Raw genomic sequence first — 27432 nt, 5'->3', positions numbered from 1 at the left:
CGTTACGGAAAACAGATCACCATGTCGTGGCACAGAAGTCATAACGTCATGGTGCGACTCAGAAACACGTTTTCTGATGTGACCCCCATGTTGTGGAGGAAGACCTGTCACATCCCCGAACCATAACGACGGAAATGTTTGGAGGCGGGTGACTTCATTGTGCAGTATCATAACAATTGTGTATAAATAAAACATATCAAATCCAAACATCATACGTTAAGATAACAAACTTACATTGTTTTACATCATGTTCATGTTTTGAAATTACACAAAAGAGTCATTAGTAAGTAAATTCTAAATTACAGCAAAATAATCCTGAGTCCGCGATCCATAAACATGCTTACTGGTTTCCTGAGAACACAAGTCATTTGAAAAGTGTCAACATAAAATATGTTGGTGAGTTCATAAGTATTTTTGTATAAAATTTGGTGATAGTTTAGAAATCCAGAAAATCCAATATTTTCTTCCCAAAATAGTTGTAAGTCTTGTTTCAAATCGAGTATAGTTGCATGTGTGCCTTAATTTATCGTTTACAAAATCATATAAAATCGTTTTCCCCATAAAATCCTATATTTTCTGATGAATAAAATGGTGGTCCCAAATCCCTAAGACTGGTGTGGTAAAAGCTTTGCTTATAGTATCCGATCAATAGTTGTTTATAATCGAGAGGTGTAACTTGAGTAAATTTCTAAAATCATACTGTTATATTCTAAGTGAGTCTATATAACCATACTATTACGACGGAGTGGCTACCCAAGCGTTCTTCAGGTGCCAGATTTGATTAAGGCATTTGTCGCCCTAGACTGGCCGGTCTAGCTGTAGCGAACAACGAAGGTGCGGGGTGTCAACCCCGTATAGATCTATACACAAATTCCCGCTCCCCCTCCAGGAGACTCTGGTTATAACTCTTACAGGACTTTACGCGTACACTAATATGTGTATATATAGGTACAAGGAAGATTCGTCTGACTTGAATACTAACAGGTTTTTCCTTGGTGCAAATCGTTGAGATTTGTTATTTATTAAGTAAATAACAATAGTTGTTTCTGTTGACTAAATATTTCTTTTCGTTTCACTTTGTTCATTGAGAATAATCCACTATGAATATTTATCTAAAATGACCCGATATTATCGGAGTTGGCAAAAATGGTCATTTTCTTTATAATTTACTATATAAGACCCAATTTTCTCAGAAGGTGTCAAGTTATGCCTTGTGTAAAACTATGACTCATGTAAAACTATGACTTGTATGAAGTTACGACTGCAGTTTATGACATGCGTTTTTCAGCTTCATGACATACAACTTATCACTTGTGTTTCTGAAAGTTTTATGACGACAGTTTTATGACATGTAATTATTTTTGTCACAACAGCTCCATTTTGTACATTTTCTTGATAAAATTCTTTATATTAAATATTTATAAATAATCACCAATAGTTTGCAAACAGAATATTTCCTATATGGTGGTTAAAATATTGTCCTAACATCATGAGGTTTGTAAAAATTTCAAGTTTATGAACCATTTTCTTGAAACAACGTTTCAACACTCACACACACCTACATGTACAAATACATGCAATTATCCATGGATTTAGACAAGATTTGACTTGTATTCTCCCCCAAAAACACTAAAACTCGAATAAGTAGGGGTATGAAGAGCACCTTGGTTTAGCTTGATGTGTGATTTGAAGAGGTGTTAAGGAGTTTCCAAGTTCCAACACTTGAAAGGTTTGATAACTCTTTGAACTTTAGAATATCCTAAGAATATGTAAATATAATGGAGGTTTAGGACTAATGTGGAGAATCACTTAGTCAAAGAAGAGGAGATACTTACCAAAAATCTGGGAATTTCTTTGGAGGAATGGAACTTGAAGCTTGAACAAGTTTGAGAGCACACTTTGGAGTTCACAGATTAAAGATATGGGAAGTAGAATATGGAGAAAATAGTAGTTCACGTTTTCTATAATGGAGGATAAGGGGTGACTTGACACTTGCTTGGAGTACTGGAGGGTAATGTCTATCACTAAGGTTTAATGCATAAATTACTAGGATTTGTATGGGAAATAGAGGATTTACATCACATCATAAAAGTCAAACCCTCTTCTCTACCTTAGGATGCCTTTATAAATTTTGGGGTTTTATTTTATGTAAATATGTTTAAAATAATCAAATTTGGCATAAAATAGGGGTTTAAGGGGTCTAAGTTATGAAAATTACGAGTTCGGAGGAATTTCCGACGTCAAAATCTCCTAAAATGAAGAAAAGTTCCGAAATGGTCTAAAATCCGTAGCCAAATAGTGAGTTCCGGAGTCACCTGGTGAGTTCCGAAGTCTAACTCAAATTCCCGAGTCAAGCCATTGATCCGGAGTCAACTTACATCCGGAACCACTTCCTTCCGAGGCTGCGATGGTTCTGAGGCTACAAGGCTTCCGTTCCGAAGTCAGAGTTCTTCCAGAGTGGGTTCAGTGTGATAGCTTCCACAGCAAAACAGGAGGTTCCGAAATAGGGGGGGGGGTTTCCGGAGCGAGATTGTCCGGGTGGGAGGGTCCGAAGCCACCTAAGAGGTTCCGAACTGGGCTTACTCCTTCAAGTTTTATCCTTTCGTTTTTGAGTTGCTTTCGACTAAGGAAACTTCATAGGAAGATTTGGGAGATATTTAAGATACATAGAGAGATTTGGGAGAGATTTGAGATACATAGAGGGATTTGAGATTTGAAGTAATTCGATTTCTAGAAAAATTAAAACCATTTAATATTCCAAAACAAGATCAGATGTACGCATGCAAACTCAATTAAACACACAAGAAGATAAAGCCTAGTGCAATAGATGTCTTCAGGTCGCTTTGATACCACTGATGGGTTTTGAGGATCCTTAAACAACAATAAAGGGACATCAGAAGAACAATTTTTTATCCTCAATAGGCCCGAAAACATAATCTATGAATAACCTATCTAAAGCAACTTGATTATGCAAGATAACATACATTTTAGGGTTTGTCAAAACCGAAGTAGATCTTCAATTTATTGATGATAGCTAAGAGTCCAACGTGGAACTCCTCCTTCATAGTCACACCCAAGGAACTCAGATCAGTAACATCCGATAACAACACATGGAACGAACACAATGAAGGAGTATTCACAATTCTAAATATGTTGGAATAACTGGTACCATGTCGTGGCAAAAAATCCACCACGACATGGCGTCGTGACTTTGAGGGTTTCAGGAAATAGAAGGTAGGAGCAAAATTTTCTCTAGGTTTTAGAGATTTCTCATCATCTATTTTCGTCCATATGCCTCTCTATTTACAACGAATGATAGAAAACCCTAAAAGATCTAGTCTCCTAATAATTATCCATATACATGGTAATTATATGACTGCCTAAATTATCTTATTTTATCCTCTAAAATATTCAATAACTTCTAGATTTCATTTAATTAATTAAATACAATTAACTAATTAAAAAAATCATGTCCCTATAATTTTCTCATGTCATTTTTTTCTTATTTATGTCCTTGTGTGCAACCCAAAAGGACCCTACTATTAGTAGTAATATTACCAATTATTGTAATTGTGTTGTAATGATGGGCACCATTCTCCGTCATCTTTTTTTGTCAAATTGATGTCACTCTCGTCATATAATTTAGCTTATGCTCTATAACTTGCCTTAGCACTCCGACTATGTCGGTTGGTTGCAAAGTGAATATGTCAATGTTTTCTCTTAACAATCTTTTTAAATTTTCACACAACGCCTTGGTGAACATAGACCCGACCTAAATTCCTTGGTTTGGGTAATCATTATTTATTATAATCAAATCTGATTCCTCTTGAGCTAGTTGTGACCTCTCTATTTTCGAATCTCTTTTTTCTACTATAAGTGTTCTTGGTGTAACCAATGGCTCACTGTTCATTCTCCCATAGCTGACTAGGGTCCGAAATCTAATTGAACTGTGTATTGTTGATGCGATTACTTTGAATTTTTTTCATAGCGCTTCTTCCGAAAACTATATTGTAAGGCGATGGGGACTATATTATTGTAAAGTTTAATACCTTTGTATTTCTAACCTTTGTTTGATGACCTTGTAATATCAATGGCAATGATCCTATCCGTAGGGGCCATACTAAGTGCCCCACAAAGCTTGTTAAATGCGAATCCGATTGCTTGAGTTGCTTTTTCATTGTTTCCAGTAACCTAGAAAAACAATGTTCGTACATTATCTCTATTGAATTTCCGCTTTTGAAGTATATTCGATGAACACATATGTCGTAAATATGTCCAAGTATTAGGATTGGTTCATCACCTTTTATCTGGACTTTTTGAGTTTGTTGCGTTGTAAATTTTGTATGCAAGAGTCCTGCATCGTTTTCTTCCTTGTATGGTAGGGTTTTCTCTCTTGCCCTGCGATGGTGTGTCATAATGTTGTTGGTACTTTTTATGTTGCTATTTGCGGATGCATTTGTCAGATTTATGAAACCGATGACACCGGTGTTGCTACGTGGTTAATCTGGGTACATGGTAACTGGTTGGTGATAACTTCCTCTACTGAGCACTATGAATTATATGCTGCATAACAGAGATAAACGCTAGGTTAGAAAGCTATACCGATGGATGAACCCTGATATTGCTCTCTGACGCCTAAGTCAGATGTCGGTTTGAAGTTGTGAGAAAAAATTGCAAGAGTTCCTTCTTCCAGAAAACATTACTTTATTATCGTGCATTCAAGGGCTTTTATGGGCATCTCTAGTCTCCTTGATACAAGGTTTTACCCGGTAGCTTGCATTAACTGGGTAAGATAGCTAGGTTGTCTGTACTATTTAAGATTTTCATTATTGCCATGATCTTATACATGCATGACTTTTGGGATAAGTCCTTTTTCCATCTTTTGTTTGTTATCTATTGGCGTTGCCACACATGTTGATTGGTCTGAACAACTATGCTTTGTCGTTTATGCGCCAAAGTGGTACGGCCGAGTCAATGTTAATCTGATGGGTCGGACAGTTGTGCTTTGTAATTTATTAGCCGATCTGTCATGACCGGGTCGATGTTGATGTCATGGGCCGACCCAGGTACACCATATTATATATATATATATATATATATATATATATATATATATATATATATATATATATATATATATATATATATATATATATATATATATATATAATGGTGTATATATATCGGACTTTGAACTACGAAAGTTGTGTTCTCGCACATTATACTTTTAAAGACATTAAGCATTTAACACATGCATTTGATATAAATTGGATGAAGGATTGTAAAACACATTTATCATGTACGTAGGCAGGTATCTCATTTAAAATACACTTGACACTTCTTATAAAACACGACGTTTATATACACAAGAACTAATAATATTCTCATTACTAAATCAATATTTAAGAATTCTCGTCAAGTAAAGAGCTCAACCCCGAGCTCCGAATATTTTAGATTCGGATCTGAGCATTTGTAAATTAATTGTAGTTATGTAATTTCATTTGAATGTAATATCTCTTGAACGTGAATCTCATAATCTAAGCATCGTCGTTTCATAGCTAATATTCACCCTAATAGATGGATATTGAGTTACTAAGTTTTTTTATAATTCGTGTAAAAAAAGATCTTGATAACCAAAAATATCCAAAAACAAAATCAAAGTAATAAATATTTTGGAAGGGCAACCAGTTTTATTAGAAAGACTAGCTACATATTAGATATTAAGAAGAGACACAAAATTAACCCTTATTTGAAGGGTTTGATTGTTAGCGAAGTTAACCACTGATGTTCTAAAAAAATACGTAACTGGAAATATCCAAAACTAATTCAAAACATAAAAAGGGTAACAGCTCCGAATTTTTTCAACTTTTCTCCATTCCAAAAGAAAACCTCAAATGTTAGTATCTCATTCTAAAGAAATAAATAGATAAATTTTTCTCACATAGTAATAGCTGGCGTGCTAGTTCTACCAAGTTTGGACGTGTTCGGCAAAACTAGCGGGTAGCGGGAAGCAGATAGTGGGTAGCTAGTAGCATTTTGTTAAACGCTACATGAAGTAGTTTTTGGATTTTGAAAGTTTTGTTTAAATTAAACGATAAAAACTTGTTGTGCCAAACGAGACATTTTGTTCAAAATGTAGCATTTTGTTAAATGGTAGAATGTAGAATCTTCTCAACGCTCTGTGCCGAACAAGCCCCTTATTTCTTTTCAACTATGCTAGATAAGACGGGCAAAGATATTTCCGGTGTTTATGACGCGATAGTGGGTCAATTTCATGTATCAACCATGATGGGTTTCGAGAAAAAGAACATTCCTATGTGCACATGCAAAATCCTAAAGCTTTGGATCTAGGTTTCTCTATTGTACATGCAAATTTATCCAAAGCTTGTAAACCCTAAACTAGCATACAATAAAAGCTATTGAATATCAAATAAACAAGTTAGACGATTACCTTGATCATTGATTATAGATCTTGAAGCTTTGAGAACCTTAGCACCCCAAATGTTGTGCCTCTAGTCAATCACAAACACCACAAGCAATTGGATGAAGCAAGAGAGAGAGAGGGGAGAGGGAAAAATTGGCTCCAAGACTTCTAGGGTTCAAGTGTAGCCGAATTCTCATGCCCTAGGGGTCTTTATATAGGTGTGGAAATTAGGGTTTCAGTCATTATCCTTATCTGATTACTTAGCCACCAAGTAGCCCAAAAGATAATTCTAGAACCTTACCTTTGGACGAATTCCTAAGGCCTTATCCTTAGAATTCGTCCACCCAACTTTGCAACTATCACATAATTACAAGTTCAGTCCCCTTAATTTAATTAACCTCTTTTGACCACAAAATTAATTCTTAATTAATTCTTGACCAATGTTAATTAAATAAATATGATTTCTCTTTTAATATATTATTCTTATAATATATTAATAAACCATAATAACCTCTTTCTCTATTATTCATCCAATCAATTTGCATTGGTGAAGGCAACCCAAAAGGACTATGCTACAACCGGGTCAAGTACATACCAAATATAGTTATGGACTTAGACACTAATCCAACAGTCTCCCACTTGGATAAGTCTAATAACTATAAATGCAAGTAAGACTTCAGGATCTGAAAGGTCACATCTATGTGGTTTGGGCTAGTCATTCATAGAGTATATGTGTCTTGGTAGATTCAGGGTGTTTGTAGCTCTTCTGTTTAGTGTTTGCGGTTGTAAGGGTATTCACGGCCGTGAACCTGTTCACGGCCGTGAACCCCGTTTGCGGTTGGCTTGTTGATATATATATAGGGGTGTGTTAGTCTTAAGTCAGGGTTAGCGAGTTGGTCAGTCTGTTCACGGCCTAGTGTGTGTATCCAAGGTGTACTAGACGTTTTTGTGATATAAACGTGTGCATGCTTGTTTTAATCCTTCTACTCATTTCTTACTTTGATTGATTGCTATTTGTTTGATCACTGGTTTGGATCCTCAGATTTAGGACCTTACAATTGGTATCAGAGCAAATCCAGTGTCAAACTAGTGATTGGTGTTTACGGCGACATATTCCTTCAAGTGATTGGTGTTTATGGCTACAAGTTCCTCTGCATTACTGTGGTTATTTCGAGTATATTTGCTGGATACTTGTTTTTTGATCGACTTTCAAAGCTGTTGGGATCAAAATCTGCTTGGAATGGGTTATTCTAAGTGTTTACGGTACACTTTGTTGAAGCTTTTACGGCCGTAATCAAGTGTACGGCCGTGAACCAATCAAAGTTCTTTTGACCGTGAACTGCATTTTCGACCGTAATCCCTTCACTGATCGTGTTCCCTTCATTTACCGTGAAAATTTCTTCATTAACTGTGTACGGCCGTGAACATTGTGTACTGCCGTGAAGTGAGCACGGCCGTGAATCCATTACGGCCGTAAAGCCATTATTGATTATTTGAAGATTTTAATATTTTTCTTCTTAGCTTGTTTGTTTAATCAATTAAAAACAATATAGAAAATCATTTAAAATAAAATAAAAATGGATTCACAAAACTCAACAATTCATCATGAACTGGATTCCATTATGGGAACAACTACACGTATTCCTCGTCTGCTATCTGCCGAAGGTTACCCGGAATGGAAGTATTGAATGGTAAAATATATCAAGATGAAAGACTTCAAAATTTGGAGATGCATTTTGAAGGGTCCTATTCGAATTACCACAACACTTCCAGATGAAACGATTGTTGACAAGGCTGTCGAAGAATATACTGATGAAGAATTCGATAAAGTTGAGCAGCAAGAGAGGGCACTTGCTACCCTTACTATCACTCTTTCTCCTTAATTTGCCAAACGTTTTCGGGAATATAAATCAGCAAAAGGTCTGTGGGAAGCCTTGATTGAAGTGTATGAAGGGAATGAGGATATGAAACAAAGCCATTAAGACATGCTGAGACAGAAATTCAATATGTTTAATCACATTCTTGGAGAAACTTTGGAAGTTCAACTTCAACGCTTTATCACACTCACCACTGAGATGAGTTCAACTGAGGTTTTAGTGCGAAGATCAGAAGTGAACAAGAAGTTGCTTAAATCTCTCCCAAAGACATGGGATATGAATGTTGTTGTCATCAAGAAAACAAAGGATCTTAATCGACTTAGTTTGGCTGAACTCATGGCCATCATTAAAGCTTGTGATCTGGATGACAAAAAAAGAGAGATCAACCATGTTAACTCATATTCTTCTTCTAATCTCGGAATTCAATCAAATAATGCTTTCTCATCCTTCACCAATCCTCAAGTTCAACCACCTGCTGCTCCTCAATCATCATCATATGCGACACCATTCATGCAAAGTGTTCAGTGTCCAGTATTTTATCCACAAGTTACTTCTTCTTCAAAGACACTTGCTCCATCTCCTGCTCCAACCCTTGCTCCCAAAGAGAATGACGAAAATTTGGCTCTTGCAACCGGTTTTGTCAATTGTTATAATGCTTTTGTAGCTGGTGAGCTGCCCCCTCAATTGTCATTTGCTGATTTCGACCAAATTTATCCCGAAGATATTGAAGAAATGGACATAACATGGCAAATTGCTATGGCGGTGTTCAGAGCCAAACAGTTCTCCAAAAGGACAGGCAAAAATAACTGGGGAATGAATGCATAGAAGAAGGTTGGGTTCAATAAAGGCAAACTCTGATGCTTTAATTGCCATGAACCTGGTCATTTTGCCAGAGACTGTCCTAAGCCTGATAGGAGAGAGAACAATGAAAGAACTATGGTGCCCATAGGTAACAACAGTGGAGCCACCATCAACAATCAGACCGCAAATCTTGCGGTGGTGGCTCAGTTATTTGATTGGGATGATCAAATTCAGGTCCTGAACATCTCAGGACCTGAAAATGCGCATCTGGCTCAAATCAACGATATTGCGGAAGGAAAAGCTGAGATGGATCCGGAGGAGGAGATGATGAATCTACAATTTGCATTCATGGTTCAAACTACGCCAGATTCTAAAAAGTCAAAGGTCAGTGAAATCATTAGTTCTCCATCTTCTATTAAAACTATCAATTTTTTACGTGAACAGGTCGATTTAATGCATAGAGAGATTGAGGAACTCAAGTATGAGGGATATCAATTGAGAAAAGGCCAAAAACTGTTAAAAGATCAATTATAGGCCAAGTCAAATGACTATAAGAAGTTACAAGCAGACTATAGTGACAAGTGTGTTCACTATAGATATCTTAGAAAAGATTTTGATGCTATAACTACGGAACTTGACATATTGAAGACTCATTTTGCAAATGCTGATTTTAACTTCAAAAAATTCGATGTGTCAAGTGAAAGAGTTGCAACAATAATTTAAAATCAAATGAAATGGAAGGATCAGAAACAAGTAGGCATAGGCTATGAGAGTGTCCCTCCCCCATTCAATCACACTTATACTAACACTCCATTAACTAAAGATGAAATAAATCGAGAACCATTTATGCTTTATGGTAAACCAGCTGCTGAACAGGAAACTGCATGTAGTACTAGGAATTTAGATACTAACGTTTCTACTTCCGATGCAGATTCATCAGTAAGCCAGGAAAAGCAGGAGAATGGAAGAATTGAGTCTGAAAATAAGGTTGTGTCAAAATTTGGTGTTTCTATTTCAAATGTTGATGAGTCTGTTCTTGATGTTAAGAGTGATATTTTATCTTGTGATGATGTGATGTCAAACTCAAATGTTTTTGATGATTGTGATGTTGTTTTTGTAAAATCCACTGAATCTGATGCAAACACATCCACACCTTCTACATCTGTCACACATTCTAACTCCTACAATTGCACATGTGGGAACGTTAAAAAGGTCCATAAGATCATGGAATCTGATAATGGCGGTACCAGGTCTAAAGATAATAAGCAAATTTGTTTCAAATGTGGTACTGTCGGCCACATTGCTCGGAATTGTTCCAACAATGCATTTGTGCATTTTTCAACACCGAGGAAAGAAAACGAGTATTGAGGAAGGTCTCTAACGAGAAAGTCCTCGAGATCTCGTCTTCGTGAAAATTATTAGAAAATTCATAATAATAAGAAAAGGGCCGATGATAAACCGAACAAACAGCTTTTCTCTAGACCAGCCACAGGTCCATTGTTGAAATCGACTATGGCTGAGCCAAGGTCAATTTCGTCAAAAGGTGTGTCTGGATCTTCGACTAATTATAGCCGAAAATATAAACGTTCAAAGAAAAGGAAAAATGTTTCTTAATCACCTGTGAATAGTTTAAAACCTAACTACCAATGGGTGCCCAAATCTACAGTTGTCCGATCATCTTCATCCTATGAAAGTGTTTATGATATTAATGTAATTTTGAAAATTCAAAAAGGTAAATCTGTCAAAGTCCAGGGTAAACGCAGGGGTGTAATGACCTGGGTCCCCAAATCTAAATAACCCCGCTCTTTGTACAGGTGAAGCTGCGGAGGAATGTCGCTAGACCTTGGTATGTCGACAACGGTTGTTCCAGGCACATGACATGAGACATCTCCCAACTGCATGACATTCAAACATTTAAAGGGGGATACGTTTCCTTTGCGGGAGGTGAAGGCGGAAAGATCACTCAAAGGGGAACTGTTTCAAATGGAGTGCTAAGTTTCGAGAATGTCAACTACACACCCGAGTTGAAGCACAGTTTGTTCAGCGTTTCTCAGATATGTGACAAGGGATACTCAACACATTTCACCGATAACAAATGTCTAATTTTAAAGCTAGGCATTGTTATCCCGGATGAATGGATTCTCGTAAAATCAAAACGGGAAGGTAATGCATATATCATTGACATGAATAACAATCTTCTTGAACAAGTCACTTGCCCCTTCTCAAAAGTTTCCGAGCACAATGCTATGTTGTGGCACCGTCGGCTCGGACATGCTAATGAAAAGAACTTGAATCGACTTGCGAATAATGATCTAGTGCGCATGCTTCCTGTCAAAGATTTCATCACGTTTGAAAAATGTGTGGCTTGCGCTCAAGGAAAACATCACAGAAAACCACATTTGCCAAAACAGGTTAATTCAATCAACCAGGTGCTCCAATTGTTACATTTGGACTTATTAGGTCCAGTCAACGTCCTCAACATAAACATAAATTCATATTGTCTGGATGTGATCGATGATTTCTCGCGATTCACGTGGGTCTTCTTCCTGTGCAACAAAGTTGGGGTTGCTGACTTGATTAAGAAGTTTATTGTGATGATAGAAAACCAGACCAACCACCGAATGAATGCACTTAGAACTGATAATAGGACGAAATTCAAGAATGCTGTCCTTGATCATTTTTGTACGGAAAAAGGGATCATGCGTCAATATAGTGTTGCTCACACACCACAACAAAATGGTGTTGCTGAGTGGCGAAATCGAACGTTAAAAGACGCTGCAAGAACAATGTTATGTGACTCCAAACTTTCGGTTTTCTTTTGGGCCGAGGCGATCAACACGGCTTGCTATGTCCAAAATCCTGTCCTGATCAACAAAGCTCAGATGAAGACCTCATACGAAATTCTCTATGGTCACAAGCCATCTGTTAGTCACTTCCGTATCTTTGGTTGTTCTTTCACCCTCATTCATCTGGAATCCAGCCCAAAATTCAACGCCAAAGCCGATGATTGTTACTTTGTGGGGTATGATGCTCGCACGGCGTACAGGGTGTACAATAAGAAGACAAAGAAAATTGTAGAATCCTTCGCCCTGGTTGGAGGAGAACGAGACGGATGCTAGAGTCAGTCCAGATAGGTTATTTGACTATACATCTTTGTTTAAATCGCTCAATATATTTTCAGATGATCTGTTTGGTTCCTGTTCTAGCTCGAAGACTGTGATTGGAGATGAGGACGAAGAAGTTGTTTACAGACCACCGGTGGTGTCTTCTACGACTCCTACAGTGGATACATATGGTCCAAGTAATTTGTCTGATTCTCCATGTCATCAAACCAATCCAGATTCTGATGCTACTCCTCTTACTCCTGATGAAAAAGAGTTCATGTCCAGAGATGCTTCCGCTGCTACTCAAACATTTATGGATCTTCTCTTTCCCGAACCGATTACTAATGAGTTTGTGTCAGGCCCCTCTCACGATGCAAAACCTTATGAGGTGCATCATTCAGCAGATGATGGATTTGTAAATATTCACAGCCTTCCCGTAGCGCTCAATGACATCAGCCAGGAGATACCCTCCAGAATTCAACGCGATCACCCGATCGAAAACGTCATTGGTCAGCTGGGCGACGATGTACAAACACGAACTCAGAGTGGAGATGTAAATACATGTCTCTATTCTTGCTTCATATCTCAAATAGAGCCAAAGAATGTTCAAATGGCTTTGAATGAGCCCAACTGGGTGGATGTTATGCATGAGGAATTGAATCAATTTAAAAAGCTTGGGGTCTGGAAGCTGGTTGAATTATCTAAGGGCAAGAAGTCACTCGACACGCGCTGGGTCTATCAAAACAAGCAAGATGATTCAGGGGTCATTGTGTGAAGTAAGGCTCGATTGGTTGTACGTGGATTTCGCTAAATTGTGGGTCTTGACTACACCGAAGTTTATGCTCCGGTGGCTCGCTTGGAGGCCATTCACATTTTCCTTGCGTACGTTTCCTACATGAATATCATGGTTTACCAGATGGATGTCAAGACTGCCTTCTTGTACGACGCTGTGAAGGAAGAAATTTACGTCGATCAACCTCCTGGGTTTGTCAACTCGAAGTTTCCTAATCACGTTTACAAGTTGGACTAGGCTTTATACGGGTTACATCAACTCCAAGGGCATGGTTTGCAACTCTTACAAAGCACTTGCTTAAACATGGCTATTCACGGGGAACAATCGATCAAACCTTGTTCATCAAGCATGTTGGTACCGATCAAATTCTCGTTCAAATCTACGTCGATGATATCATTTTCGGGTCAACGAGTTCCAAACTGTGCAAAGAGTTCGAAAGTTTTATGAAGAAGAGGTTCGAGATGAGTTCTCTGGGAGAAATGACCATGTTTCTAGGGCTTCAGGTCAAATAAGACTCAACCGAAATCCTGATACATCAAGCCAAGTATGTTGAAGATATGCTTAGAGAAGTTCGGGTTTCGAGACGCAAAACCAGCACTGACGCTAATGGCCGAGAGACCTCTGCGGACTCCAGATATTGAAGGCGAATCCGTAGATCAGACTAACTACAGATCGATGATCGGATCGTTGATGTATCTAACCGCAAGCAGGCCAGACATCATGTTTGCGGTTTGTCAATGCGCACGATACCAAGCTAATCCTAAACTTTCACATGTTATTGCTATCAAAAGAATTTTTTGGTATCTCAAAGGCAGCCTAAAATTGTGTCTTTGGTATCCGAAAAACTCCGAATTTGATTTATATGCTTTTGCTTACATTAATTATGGAGGTTGTGAGCTTGACAGGAAATCAACGTCTGGAGGATGTCAATTTCTTGGTGATCGGCTGCTGTCATGGCAGTACAAGAAACAACATACAGTCTCAACCTCAACAGCAGAGGCGGAATACGTAGCCGCTTCTACTTGTTGTTCTCAAGTTATCTGGATACAACATCAGCTTATGGATAATGATTTGAATTTTCTAGAAACCCCTATTTTTTGCGATAATGAGGCTGCAATACAAATTGCTAAAAATCCTGTCCAACACTCGAAAACCAAGCACATCGATATCAAAGTGCATTTTATCAGAGATTGTTGTGAGCGTTCCCTCATTCGGTTGGAACAAGTTGCCACTGCTAATAATGTGGCAGACCTGTTCACAAAACCGTTTAACAAAGCTCGATTCGATGTGCTTGTGGGATTTTTGAAAATGATACGTTTTAAGGACTAAATTTTTTTAGGATAGTTTAAATTTGTGCATTTAGTTTTCATTCTCACCCATGCACAAATTTAGGGGGAGAAATAAACAAAAACCAAACAAAAAATAGAAAATCAAAAATCAAAAAATAGTGTTCTTTCAGTAGCATATTTCTGTAAGTGTTGTGATGGGAAGTGATATCAACAAGTGATAACAGGCAATCTGAATCTGTGTAAGGTACCAAAGTTGAACTGTCTAGGCTCTATGTTTGATGCGCTGGTAGGCACGTAAGATTTAAATGGACTTGACTAGGTGTAGATGAACTTAAGGAATCTAGAGATTTTATAAATCTTAACTTAGATAGTTCCATTTAGCCTGACAACACGATGCTTGGGTAGGTTGAGCAGAGAGATATACATGAGAATCCACCGGTTACATTAAAACAATTCGTATCTAGAACCGTGGTTTCATTCTTCCTCGATGTACAGACTCTGTCCTTAATTCCGGTATTGACGGGGCGACTGGGGAATTCCGATAAAGTAGGTCTGTAGGAAATTATTTTCTTGCTTTCTCTCTGTTAGTCATATGTTGCCTCCTCTGTGTGATTGAAATATATCCGACCTGGACTGCAACATATGCAATTCTATTTCTCTGCATCTTCTATCTATGCAATTCTTCCTATCTGTTAGCCATATGCTGTCTCCTTTTTGTGATTGAAATACATCCGACTTGGTACACATCATATGCACCATTCTACTTCTCAATCCCTCTAACTCTGGTTAGTCATATGATTCGCCCTCTGCGAGATTGGAAGAGATCCGACCTGGGTGTATAGCATATGCATTCTAAATCTGACTTCTCCCATAATAAATGTCTGCTCACCTAAAGTAAGGAGTACTTTGGAAGTTTCTGATTATTGGGGTATGTCAGGAAGCGGGAAACATGTTCGAGTACATTTAAAATTAAACAATCACTATGTTGTTTGTAGATCTCGCTGCTCAATTTAGGTGGACAACAATATCCTTGGTCGTCGTTAGATGAATGGTCCTTAGGAAATTTATCTACAAACATAAGGTCACATTGCCTTGTCATTTATAGTATGTCAAAAATTTGTCACAATCTTTCGTGTTTAAGTGGAGCACAATACCGACGATCGATCAGATCTAGACATGAAGGTGGAGGTACCGATAAACGGATTAAGGCTGTCTAAAAACTTTGATCCCTTCATCACAAAAATATTATCTGCATTTGTGAAAAAGAAAAGTTAGTGTCAATTTATTTTTATTTTTATTTTATTTTATTTTTATTTATATTTTTATTTTCATTTCTTAGATTTTATTTTATTTTTATTTTTATTTTAATTTTTTTTAAGTCTTCAAAATGTATTATTTTTGATTACTTTGATGTATTGGGCTCGGATTTAAAGCATTTTAGGTTTGCAACCCATGGGTTTCAGTGGCCGAAAAGGAGTCCACGTATAAAAGGAGTAGTTTACGGTCGTTCACCCTTCTTACGCTCATTTTCAAATTGCGGCCGTGAACCTCCTCCGACTCTCTCTCTAACTGATCTCGATTCGTCATATCATTTCGTGTTTTCATCCAAAATTACTCTCTGATTCGTGTAGGTACCTTAATGACGATCACTATCATGCTTAAATTACCAAGAATCGACTGTGAATCGTGGCTTAAATCGAAGAATTAGACTGTTCGACGTTCACGGCCATTGAAGGGTTTACGGCCCTCGAAGGGTTCACGGCCGTGAACCCGTAAACGGCCGTGAACACCCTTTTTTAGCCGTGAACCTCCTTTGTAACCGTGAACGCCAATTTATGGACCTAAATCTTTCACACTTAATAAATAATTAAAGCCTGATTAAACTGTTTAATGAGAAAAACCTAAAACTTAATTGTTTAAATCATTGGTTTCTTACTTAGCTTGGTTAAGTGCAGATCGCTATGGCAAACTTGAGATTTTCTGACACTCACAACCTTGCTGTCTTCTTGGTTGATCCACCTGCTTCTCATGGTGACTTTAAATCCATGATCAATGGGTTGAAGGAGTGTTGCTTGACTTTTGCTCTTACCGCAAGTCTGGTTATTTTCCAAGAGCCATTGAAACAATTCTTGGAAACTGCCACTGTACTCAAAGTAAATGGTGAGGTTATCTCAGTGGTTGCCACTGTACACAACAGGAAAGTCTCGATCACCGAGCAAGTAATTCGTGAAGTTCTTCAGATCGATGACCAGCCAGGCTTTCCAACCGAAATTTCATTGGACCAGACCAAAGAAATCATAGCTCGCATGGGGTACGAGGGTGTATTTCCACCAATTATCAAGAAATTACTTCCACCCTATTGGAGGTTTTTGGTTTATGTTTTCATTAGCTGCATTTCGGGAAGAAGGGTCGGGGCTGACGAGGTCTCGTTGAACAACACTGGAGCCATTGCTGCCGTGGCTGCGGGATTGGATTTCAATTTTTCAAGGTTCATCTTGAATGATATGGTTGGCAACATTGAAGGGAAGGGCAGAGACAAATTTCTGATGTTTCCAAGGTCCCTTCAAATGATTTTTAACAAGAAATATACGAAAATTGAGAAAAGGGGAGACACAATTGATTTGAAGTCTCTTGATTCCACAACCTTTGGTCTCATGAAACAAAACAGAAAAGGAAAATTAATGTTTGAAGGGAAACATCCGTTAGTGAAGTTTGGTAAATTTGCAGAAGTCAGTGATTCATCTGCAACTGAAAGCTCATCTGCATATGAAGAATCTGAGGATGATGTAATCACTGCTTCAGAAAAGGAAGAAGAAAGAGTTCCTCCTATCGCAATCGTGGCAGAGAAACATGATCAAATGACAAACATGGAGGTTCAAAGCAACTACGATAAGGAAGAACAATATGATGATGATAATGATGAATTTGAAGAGAGCTTGATGGAAAATGTAGCTGTGAATGATGATGAAGAAGATGAGCATGATCTTTATCATGATATTGATCTCTCGGGTTTTGATAAGGACGGCATTCCTTTAAATGTCGAAAGCAATGAGTGTTTCTTCTTATCAAATGCAGACCTCAACATTTTCTTTGACAATGTCAATGATGTTGCTGTAACAAGCAACGAAGATATGGGAAGCTGAAGATGTTCAAGAAACGATGCCTCCTACCTCCATACAGATGGCTGATACCTCAATTCATATGGATGCGACTTCAGGGATTCCTCCCATTGATGCTGCTATTCCGACTTCAATGCCATCTGTGAGTGATCCTCTGACAACTCAACCCTCCCAGCCTCCATTGAAAAGAAAACGACATGATCTGAGCCCGATAGTACTTATTCTGGAACAAACCCTGCCAACTCAATCAACAACAACAACAACAACTGCTGCATCACCCGAACCAGTCCAAGAAGGTCCGAGCACTGTCTATGAATCTTGAGGCACATCAGCTGCTCAGGGATCGTCTCCTCCAAGGCCTTCGCATGATGCTGCCTCTGTGAGGCTCGCAAAGCACTTGGCACAACAACAATGTTCAATGCTGTGACAACCCGAAATTTTCTATCCTGTACAGTTAAACACTTCATAGAAAGTTAAACTCATTCCTGCTATCATTTAGCACAATTTAGAGTCTGTTTGAGCGTTCTGAGCCTTATACACTTAAGGGATAAGTGTTGGGGTTTATCTGCTGAAGCTATAGCACAAAGATCGAGCCTGAAACACCATGACCTGGAGTTCACGGCCACCACATGGGAGTTTACAGCCGTAAACTCCATGTGGGCCGTAAACTCCATCTACTATGATGAAAGTTAGGCCATTAGTTCATTTCTTTCACTCCCTTGGCCCAAATCCTCTCAAGTATCATCCCGATCTTCGTCCCCGATCTTCAAAACTCGTAAGTTTCTTGTCCTAGTTAGTTGATATCTTACACGATCTAGTGATCTTACATGATTTCATCCGTGAAATCATTCCATTTTGTAGATATTCAAGTTCCACCAAGAACACACACTAGTGTTCTTGGCCAGAAACGACCATTCAAGCTCCTAGATCGTAAGTACTCTTGTTCTAACTTATGGTACACTAGGTTTAACATGTTTAGGCATTAGAAACATCAAGAATAGAGGGATGAATGAGAGTTTACGGCCAAGACATGTTCTTGGGCCGTAAACTCTCTATAAGGGTGCAATGATGCCCTTTTCTCCTTCCTAATGACTAGAACTTAGCCTAGAACCAACCACCATTGAACTAGGGACCTTAAACATCAAAAAGATCATGAACATATAGAGTTTACGGTCATAAACCCATGAGGAATGGTCCATGGGCCGTAAACTCTATAAAGGGGTGATATGGTGCCCCTATTGCTTCCTAAGGCTTAGAATTGAAGTAAGGATGCTTCATTATGACTTATAGGACCTCAAAACACCCAATGGCACTTGGTACCATGAGTTTACGGCCGTAAACTCATGAAGGATTGGTCCTAGGGCCGTCAACTCATGATAAGGTCAATCCTTGGATTTTAAACTCACCTAGCCTCTTGTTTAGAATTGGAGCACTTAACCACTTAAGACATCATAGCCTTAAGCCTCAAATGGAGACCCATTAGAGAGTTTACGGCCAGGAGTAAACTCCCGTGGGCTGTAAACTCCATTAAGTATGGTCCATAGACCATAAACTGCATAACAATGCCTTGTAATCCTTGGTTGCAACCCAATGGCCTCCTAGCACTTTGACTAAAGTGTTTTTCACGCCTTAGAATGCTTCTACTTGTCTAATTAGTGTTATAATCACTAATTGTATATATACATATGTCTTTATATGTTATTAGGATCATTGTGTGTGTTTAAGACTTCACTTAAACACCAAGCACTTGTCCGACACTTCCATCCGATCCACTCACTACAGGTGAGTTCATACCCCTTAATCAATATTTTAAATGTTTTTAAATGCTTTTATGGGGGGGGATACAAGTTGAATCATGCTAGTTATTATATCAATCACATATGATTAATAACTTGCATACAAATGGATTTACTACTCTTTTAGCTGATTTACCAAACAGATTACTTCAAATGGCTTTTCAAAACGTTTTTACTTGTTTAAAACTCTTTATCAAACTGTCTTACATACCGGATGTTTCTTTTCAAACTCTGTTACAATTTTGTTTCAAAACGAAGGTTTTCTTATACTTAAAACTGTTCTTATCAAATAAACTGCTTTCAAACCATTTTACAAACTGACATCAAGTCATCCTTTCTTAGTTATTAAACTTTTCAAAGATTTTACAAAACTTCTTTTATACTTTTATATTGTCAATTGCATGCCTGTATATGTATAGTTATATAAGTAATGTTTAAAGGACTTAGGAAGGCTAGCTCACTTTATCTCATTTTCCTTGTTTGGATGTGGCTTTAGGGCATCGGTTATTCGTCCGAAGGTCGTCTAAATATTAGTTATATATTATGTATACATATATAGACATAAAAGTTCTATCAGTCAATTCAATACCCTTGGGTAGCAAGGGTATATGTTCATATTCATACGTATAAGTCCTATTACTAGTAAACTACGATAGGTGTAGTTTAGGAAGTTACTAATACTATTACTAGAACAATGAATCATACAATGAGTCAGTTCATTCATGAGTCAATACTTGCTAGATAGAGAGAGAACACACAATACAACTAGTACAGACAGAACATTACAATACATGCTAGATAGAGAGAGAACACACAATACAGCAAGTACACACAGTACATTACAATACCATACAGGGAGAACATACATACAGGCTAGACAGAGGGAGAACATACATTACAGCTAGCTTATTCATTACATATACATTATTACATTTATATGAGCCACTAAACGGGGCATGACACTACCTGCCATGACCGTTTTTGTATCCAGAATCTCCTTAATTGGGGAGCGTATGAGTTTGTGTATAGATCTATACTGGATTGACTATCCTACACCTTGCTGTTCGCTACAGTGGGACTTGCAAGTCTACGGGTGCCAAACGTCATTTCTTACGATGTCTTACATCGTCGTTTTTCTATAGAGTCGGTAGCAGGATACAGGCCGATCACATGTTACTTTAAATTTCAATTGGTTTAAGGTAGTTAGTACAACAGTAGTTACTTAATACAACACTACAGTACTATTTCATTTCCCCATTACATTCACTTTGTGAACTTCACACAATATACAGTAATGTAGAAACTATATTTTTGGTAAATGATAGTCAGATTTAGGAAAATACACGCTCTTACAAGAGACACACACACAGATACTAGATGCCTTGGTAGAAGGCTACTTTTAGTAGGAAACATAGGGTTTTCTAGGAGGTTCAAAACTTTTACATACTTACACTTCACATACTTACAAATACTTTCTTACAAATACAGACACTAAAATACTTATGATCTCACCAGCTTTAAAGCTAATACTCTCTTTCAAAATAACTTGTGTCCTCAGGTCACCAGTAGACAGGTATCGGTGCAAGGTTTAGAGAAGATGGAGCTCATTCAAGACTCATCTTTCATTTTGATTTATATTTTGGTGTCTATATAACTTGACAGAACACACTTGTATTAAAATTATATTATTAATGCAATGGATGATGTTGTTGCTTGTTTACTACTATTCATTGTTGTGATACTGTACATGACGTCCTCCGCCCCAGAACGTTTCCGCCGTTCATGGTTTGGGGTGTGACAAATGCCTTCCTCTCGTGCCAAAGGAATATATATTGAGGAAGGCCATTCAGAGGATGATGATCCTTTAGTGTCCAATCTTAGAGAAGAAATCGGTGTTTTCAACCAGAAAAACATAGAGAACGACCTCCTAATTGGACAACATGATGTTCGAATCGCTGAGCTTGAAGCAGATGTTACTCTGAAGTCAAAGGAAATTTCAGATCTGCAGACACATCTTTGGACTCTAACTGCATGCTACTATGATTTAAAAGGAAAGTTGGCAGAGGAAATTGGAGACAGTTTCAAATCATCAGTTGAAGAGTTCAGAGCTGGCCAGTCTTCTCAAGACCCCCCTGTTGACCCGCCCACTATGAGAACAACTCAAATCGTTGATCGATTTGAAAAAGAACCAATTTAAGCTCCTCACGTAGCTTCTTTAATACGTACCGAATCGGCAACTTCTCCTAAGAAACAAAAATTGCTATTCAAGAATAATTCAGATCAAAATGCCGTGGAGATCAACCCCAAATCACCGTAACCGATCTTCAACATAAACGATTTGGTCACAAGTATGGTGATAGATCAAGAATTGTGTCATGGGGTTTTATGACAGATTGAATATGTGGATTGTGAAACGTAAAAGTTCAAATGTGGAGTATTACAAGGACTTTCATGATTTCAACTATTGGACAAGAGTTGATATCTCTGAACTTGCTAATGCTCCCTTTGTTAATCCATCCAATGATCCACGAGCAACCCATTTCAAGCTTTTCCAGGAAAATCAAGTAAAAAAGGGATTTACTAAGATGAAGACTGCAGAGTCCATCATCAGAACACACCGTCACATACTGGATCCAATGACTAACGGCCCTTTTTAAGATGGTGTTGTGGCAACCTACCAATCAAGTGAGACAGGTTCCTGTTTTGCAGAATTTTTGCGATGGTTCTCTGAGAAATATGCTTTAGTGGGTCGTTGATGAATCCACAACTTCTGCTGTCATCAAATTTCCAGATGGTAGTTTTTTCTTGTTTGACAAGAGGGATCTATTTCAATTTGGAAAGTGGGACAGACACCAGCTTGTCCAACATCAAATCCGGGTAGCTGAAGAGATTTTTGATAGTGCAGCTAAAGAATACACTGCGATGGTTGCAGAGATCATCCAGAGGAAGATGTGGCGTGGTGCCATGGGGAGATCAGATGTGCTTATCATTGAGAAGGACTGAGTTAATGCTAGCTACAAACCAAGGGGGAGATTAAAAGGTCACATCGATGTGGTTTGGGCTAGTAATTCATAGAGTATATGTGTCTTGGTAGATTCAGGGTGTTTGTAGCTCTTTTGTTTAGTGTTTGCGGTTGTAAGGGTATTCACGGCCGTGAACCTGTTCACGGCCGTGAACCCCGTTTGCGGTTGGCTTGTTGATATATATAGGGGTCTGTCAGTCTTATGTCAGGGTTAGCAAGTTGGTCAGTCTGTTCACGGCCTAGTGTGTGTATCCAAGGTGTACTAGACATTTTTGTGATATAAACGTGTGCATGCTTGTTTTAATCCATCTACTCCGTTCTTACTTTGATTGATTGCTATTTGTTTGATCACTGGTTTGGATCCTCAGATTTAGAAACTTACATGGTCCGATTAGCAATCACAGTTCTCAAAACTCTTAATCTTATCAACAACCTATTGTTTAGATAAGGGATCGTATAATCCTCCGTTCTAGATATCATGCGCACAAATACACGGAACATAGTCATACTTATTGTCCAACTGTTTGTTTCTCGATCTCTGTTTTGTCTGACATAGAACTTAATTAAACACATCAATTTAGCCCTGACCGGGACTGGCACACAAGTCAAACCAAATCCTTGAGGGGCCCAAATATCGCTCTTACCCTCTTAGGATAAAAGGAACAGATAAAATTCGACTTATATGCATTTACTATTTACTCATCAAATCATGCATAACAATGTGTTTTATAACATCAAGTTACTGATGCGTTTATGCATTATCAATGCACAACCAACTTGCAAACAATAAACCATATATCTAGGCTTAAAGATTATATGATATTATCGTCTTGAGACCACTCGTGATAAATTCCGTGAAGCGATACCAGTAAGTGTGGGTTTAATCCAATGCTCAAATCTTGTTCATAAGCACTCATGAACGTTGCAACAACTTTTGCTATGTCTAATACACTTTAGACAGTCTACAAACCAATTCATGACAATCTTCTTTCATACCTACTTCCAAAGTATGAGCGACTGTGGACTGTTCGAATAATCTTATTATTCAGGAAGTCAAAACATGCAAAGTGAAACAATAGGTAAATGATTAACACAAGACATTAACTTTACTTATAAATAATACTCTTTTATTTAATCATCAAATTTTAATATAATTTATCAATTACACATTTCGAAACTATCTAATCTAAACTAATATCGTCCTTCAGCCCAATGCTCCTAGCATGCTGCAAGGGCTTAACCCTATTTCGTCCCTTCGTAAGGGGATCTGCTGGGTTATCCTCTCACGATACCCTCTTCACTACGAGGACTCCCTCTTCCACGCGATGTCTAATAAAATGATATTGCCTGTCGATATGTCGAGATCTGCCATGATCCCTCGGTTACTTGGTCAAGGCAACCGCTCCTTCATTATCGAAGAAAATCTCCATAGGCTCCTTTATGGCTTGAACAACTCCAAGGTCTCCGATGAAGTTCTTAAAACATATCGCCTCCTTTGACGCTTCGCTCGCTGCTATGTACTCTGATTCGCATGTTGAATCGGCTACGGTCTCCTGCTTGGATCTTTTCCATGTCACTGCTCCTCCATTTAGGGTAAAGACCCAACCTGACTGAGATCGATAATTATCTCGGTCTGTCTGAAAAATGGCGTCATTATACCCTCATACCCTTAAGTCATCACTCCTACCGAGGACTAGAAACCATTCCTTGGTCCTCTGAAGGGACTTAAGAATATTCTTGACTGCGGTCCAATGTGCTCTGCCAGGATTCCCTTGATATCTGCTAACCATGCTCAAAGCGAAGGCCACATCAGGGTGAGTACAAGTCATGGCATGCATGATTTAGCCAACTGCGGAAGCGTAAGGTATTCAGCTCATCTCTTCCACCTCGGCTTCGGTACTCGTGCTTTGAGCCTTACTCAACTTCGCATTGCTTTGGATCAGTAACTCCCCTTTCTTGGAATTCTCCATACTAAAATGTTTTAGTACCTTGTCCAAGTAAGTATTCTGACTAAGTCCTATTAGTCTCTTACTCATGTTTCTCACCATCCTTATTCCCAAAATATATGCAGCCTCTTTGAGGACCTTAATAGCGAAAACACTTCTCAAGCCAGGACTTAACTTCCTACAGGGTCGGGATGTCGTTTCCTATGAGTCGTATGTCATCGACATATAATACGAGGAAGCTAACTATACTCCCACAGGCTTTGACATATACACATGACTCATCCTCGCTTCACAGAAAACTAAACTCTTTGACTTTCTCATCGAAACAAAGATTCCATCTGTGAGATGCTTGTTTCAATCCATAAATGGACTTCTCAAGATTACACACTCTATTAGGATGATTCGTATAGACAAAACCCTATAGATGACTCATGTAAACATCCTCAGCCAACTTCCCATTGAAGAAAGCGGTTTTGACATCCATTTGCCATATTTCATAGTCATGAAATGCAGCAATAGCTAGCATCACCCTAATAGACTTTATCTTGGCAACTGGTGAGAAGGTGTCATCATTGTCAACTCTGCGAGTTTGAGTAAAGCCCTTCGCAACCAATCGCGCCTTATAAGTGTGTACCTTCTCATCCATGTCGGTCTTATTCTTGAAGATCAATTTACACCCGACCGTCTTACGACCTGGCATATTGTTAACCAAATTCCAAACTTGGTTTTCATATATGGACTGAATCTCGCTGTCTATATCCTCTTTCCATTTCGCAGACTCCGGGCCTGCAATGGCTTCCTTATAGCTGTTAGGTTCGTCTAAATTTAATAGTGTCCTATTACTAATAAACGTATCACCTTCTCTTGTTATATAAAAACAATATAACACAGGTGGAACACTAACTCTACTGGAACATCTAAGAGGTAAGGGCTCGTCAATCGGTTCAATAGGAGTTTCCTCTTCAGGTTGAGCGCCAGTGTTAGAGGTTCCTTCATTGCTCGATTCTTGAAGCTCTTCAAGATCGATTTGCCTCCCACTGTCTCCTTCGCTTATGAGTTATCGTTCTCGGAAAACCCTTCTCCTCGCAACAAAGTAAACATTATCACTCAGTCTATAAAAGAGATATCCAAAGGACTTCTGTGGATAGCCGATGAAAATACACCGCTTACTACGAGGTTCGAGTTTGTCGTGATCTCTCATCTTACGAAAGCCTCGCAACCCCAAACCTTGATATGTGCCAACGAGGGAGCATTCCCTGTCCACATCTCGTGAGGTGTTTTGGGAACCTTCTTTGTAGGGACTAGGTTAAGGATATGCGCGGAAGTCTCTAAAGCATACCCCCAGAATGAGATAGGTAGCAAAGTACAACTCATCATGGAACGAACCATGTCAAGCAAGGTTCGATTACGACTCTCGGCAACACCATTCAACTGCGGTGTCCTAGGTGGCGTCAATTGCGAAGCGATTCCGCATTCCTTGAGGTAGTCATGGAATTCAAGACTAAGGTACTCTCCACCTCGATCAGATCGAAGCATCTTGATTTTCCTACCCAACTGATTCTCAACTTCCTGCTTAAACTCTTTAAACTTTTCAAAGGTTTCTGACTTGTGCCTGATTAAGTAGATATAGACATATTTGCTATAATCATCGGTAAAAGTCATGTAGAAGCGGCTTGCATCCCTTGTGGTGGATCTAAAAGGTGCACATACATCTGTATGTATGAGATCCAATAAACCCTCACCCTTTCACAAGTACCAGTGAAGGGTGACTTGGTCATCTTCCCAAGTAAACAAGACCCGCACACGTCATCGTCCCTAAGGTCGAATGACTCCAACACTCCATCCTTTTGGAGTTGGGCTATCCATTTCTTGTTGACATGTCCAAGACGACAATGCCACAAGCATGTTTTATTCAAAATAGAAAACACCTTTAAAGAAAGCATTAATAGAACCTTTTTCATTATCAAATGAAAATATAAATCCTTGTTTATATAAACCATGAAAAGAAATGATGTTTCTTGCCATTTCTGGCGAATAGCAACAATTATTCAACTCTAGTCCTAACCCATTACTAAGCACTGAAGAGTAAACTCCAATCTTGGTGACAGGCGACGATCTTCTGTTCCCCATGATCACGTTTATCTTCTCATGCTCCACATCCCTATTTCTTCTTAGGCCCTGCGTAGGATGGTTTTATCTTTCCATCCTTGATATCCTGCAAATACTTGTTTATACAAACTGTGAAAGGAAATAACATTTCTCGCCATATCAGTCGTGTAACAACAATTATTCAAGTCTAAATTAAAACCATTACTAAGAAATAAAGAATAAACTCCAATCTTGGTCACATGCGATACTCTCCTATTTCCCATGATTAAGTTTATCTTCCCGTGCTCCACATCCCTACTTCTTTTTAGTCCCTGCAAATAAGAATAAATGTGAATACCACAACCTGTATCAAGGACCCCAAGAGTTAGCATGTGATGAGTTATTAGATTGAATAGTGTAAATACCTGCAAACGAGGGCTTCATCTTGCCATCCTTTATGTCCTACAAGTACTTGGGACAGCTTCGTTTCCAGTGCCCTTTATCATAACAGTGGAAGCAATCTGCTTCATTCGGATTGGAAGAGGGATTAATAGAACCAGATTTGGTCCCACTTGAGGAGGATCCATCAAGAGACTTTCCCTTGCGGCTCTTGTAGGGAGCCTTCCCCTTCTTTCCCTTCCCATGTCTGATTTCCAGAACAGGGGCAGAAGTAGTAGTAGGAGTAGACACAACCGACTTGCCTTTCACGTTGCTTTATGCAGTCCTAAGAATGCCTTGAAGCTTGCTAAGAGTGACCTCCTCCTTGTTCATATGATAAGTCATTCGAACTGATCATAACAAGAAGGTAAAGAGTGTAGAATTATATCTATGGCCAAATCTTCATCAAAATTGACATTAAATTTAAGCAAGCGGTCCACAAATCTCTGCATCTTCTGCAAGTGGGTTGTGATGGGTTCACCATCCTTCATTTTGGTTGTGATCATGGAGGCAATGATCTCATACCTCTCCTACCGAGCACTTTGATGGTATTTTTCCATCAAATCATGATACATTTCATAAGGATAGTAGTCCTCATAGGACTTTTGCAGCTCAGCAGTCATGGTTACAATCATTAGACACGACATTTTTGTCGCATCCCTCTCATGAGTAGTGTGTTCAGCGATTTGTTTGGGAGTAGCATGGTGACATCAATCTCTTTGAGCTCTTTATCTA

At 38.6% G+C, this 27432-nt stretch overlaps 1 long non-coding RNA gene across 3 annotated transcripts; it reads right to left on the bottom strand.

Moving 5' to 3' along the window:
• Positions 1-220: 220 nt before the first annotated feature.
• Positions 221-4795, bottom strand: LOC145108014 (uncharacterized). 3 transcript variants are annotated; one of them, XR_013708052.1, is made up of 4 exons: positions 4603-4795; positions 4301-4504; positions 4050-4191; positions 221-351 (listed from the first exon to the last, which is right to left on the bottom strand). It is a non-coding gene; the product is annotated as an uncharacterized LOC145108014 (long non-coding RNA). The 3 variants fall into 3 exon arrangements; XR_013708050.1 differs by having other exon boundaries at positions 4301-4795; XR_013708051.1 differs by having other exon boundaries at positions 4065-4191; positions 4301-4795.
• Positions 4796-27432: the final 22637 nt, after the last annotated feature.

Source organism: Lactuca virosa, chromosome 1 (genome assembly GCF_052849685.1).
Source record: "Lactuca virosa cultivar CGN04683 chromosome 1, Lactuca_virosa_CGN04683_v6, whole genome shotgun sequence".
Classification (NCBI taxonomy): Eukaryota; Viridiplantae; Streptophyta; class Magnoliopsida; order Asterales; family Asteraceae; genus Lactuca; species Lactuca virosa.
The sequence above is the reverse complement of the archived record's forward strand: the minus strand, read 5'-3'. Positions and strand labels throughout refer to the sequence as shown.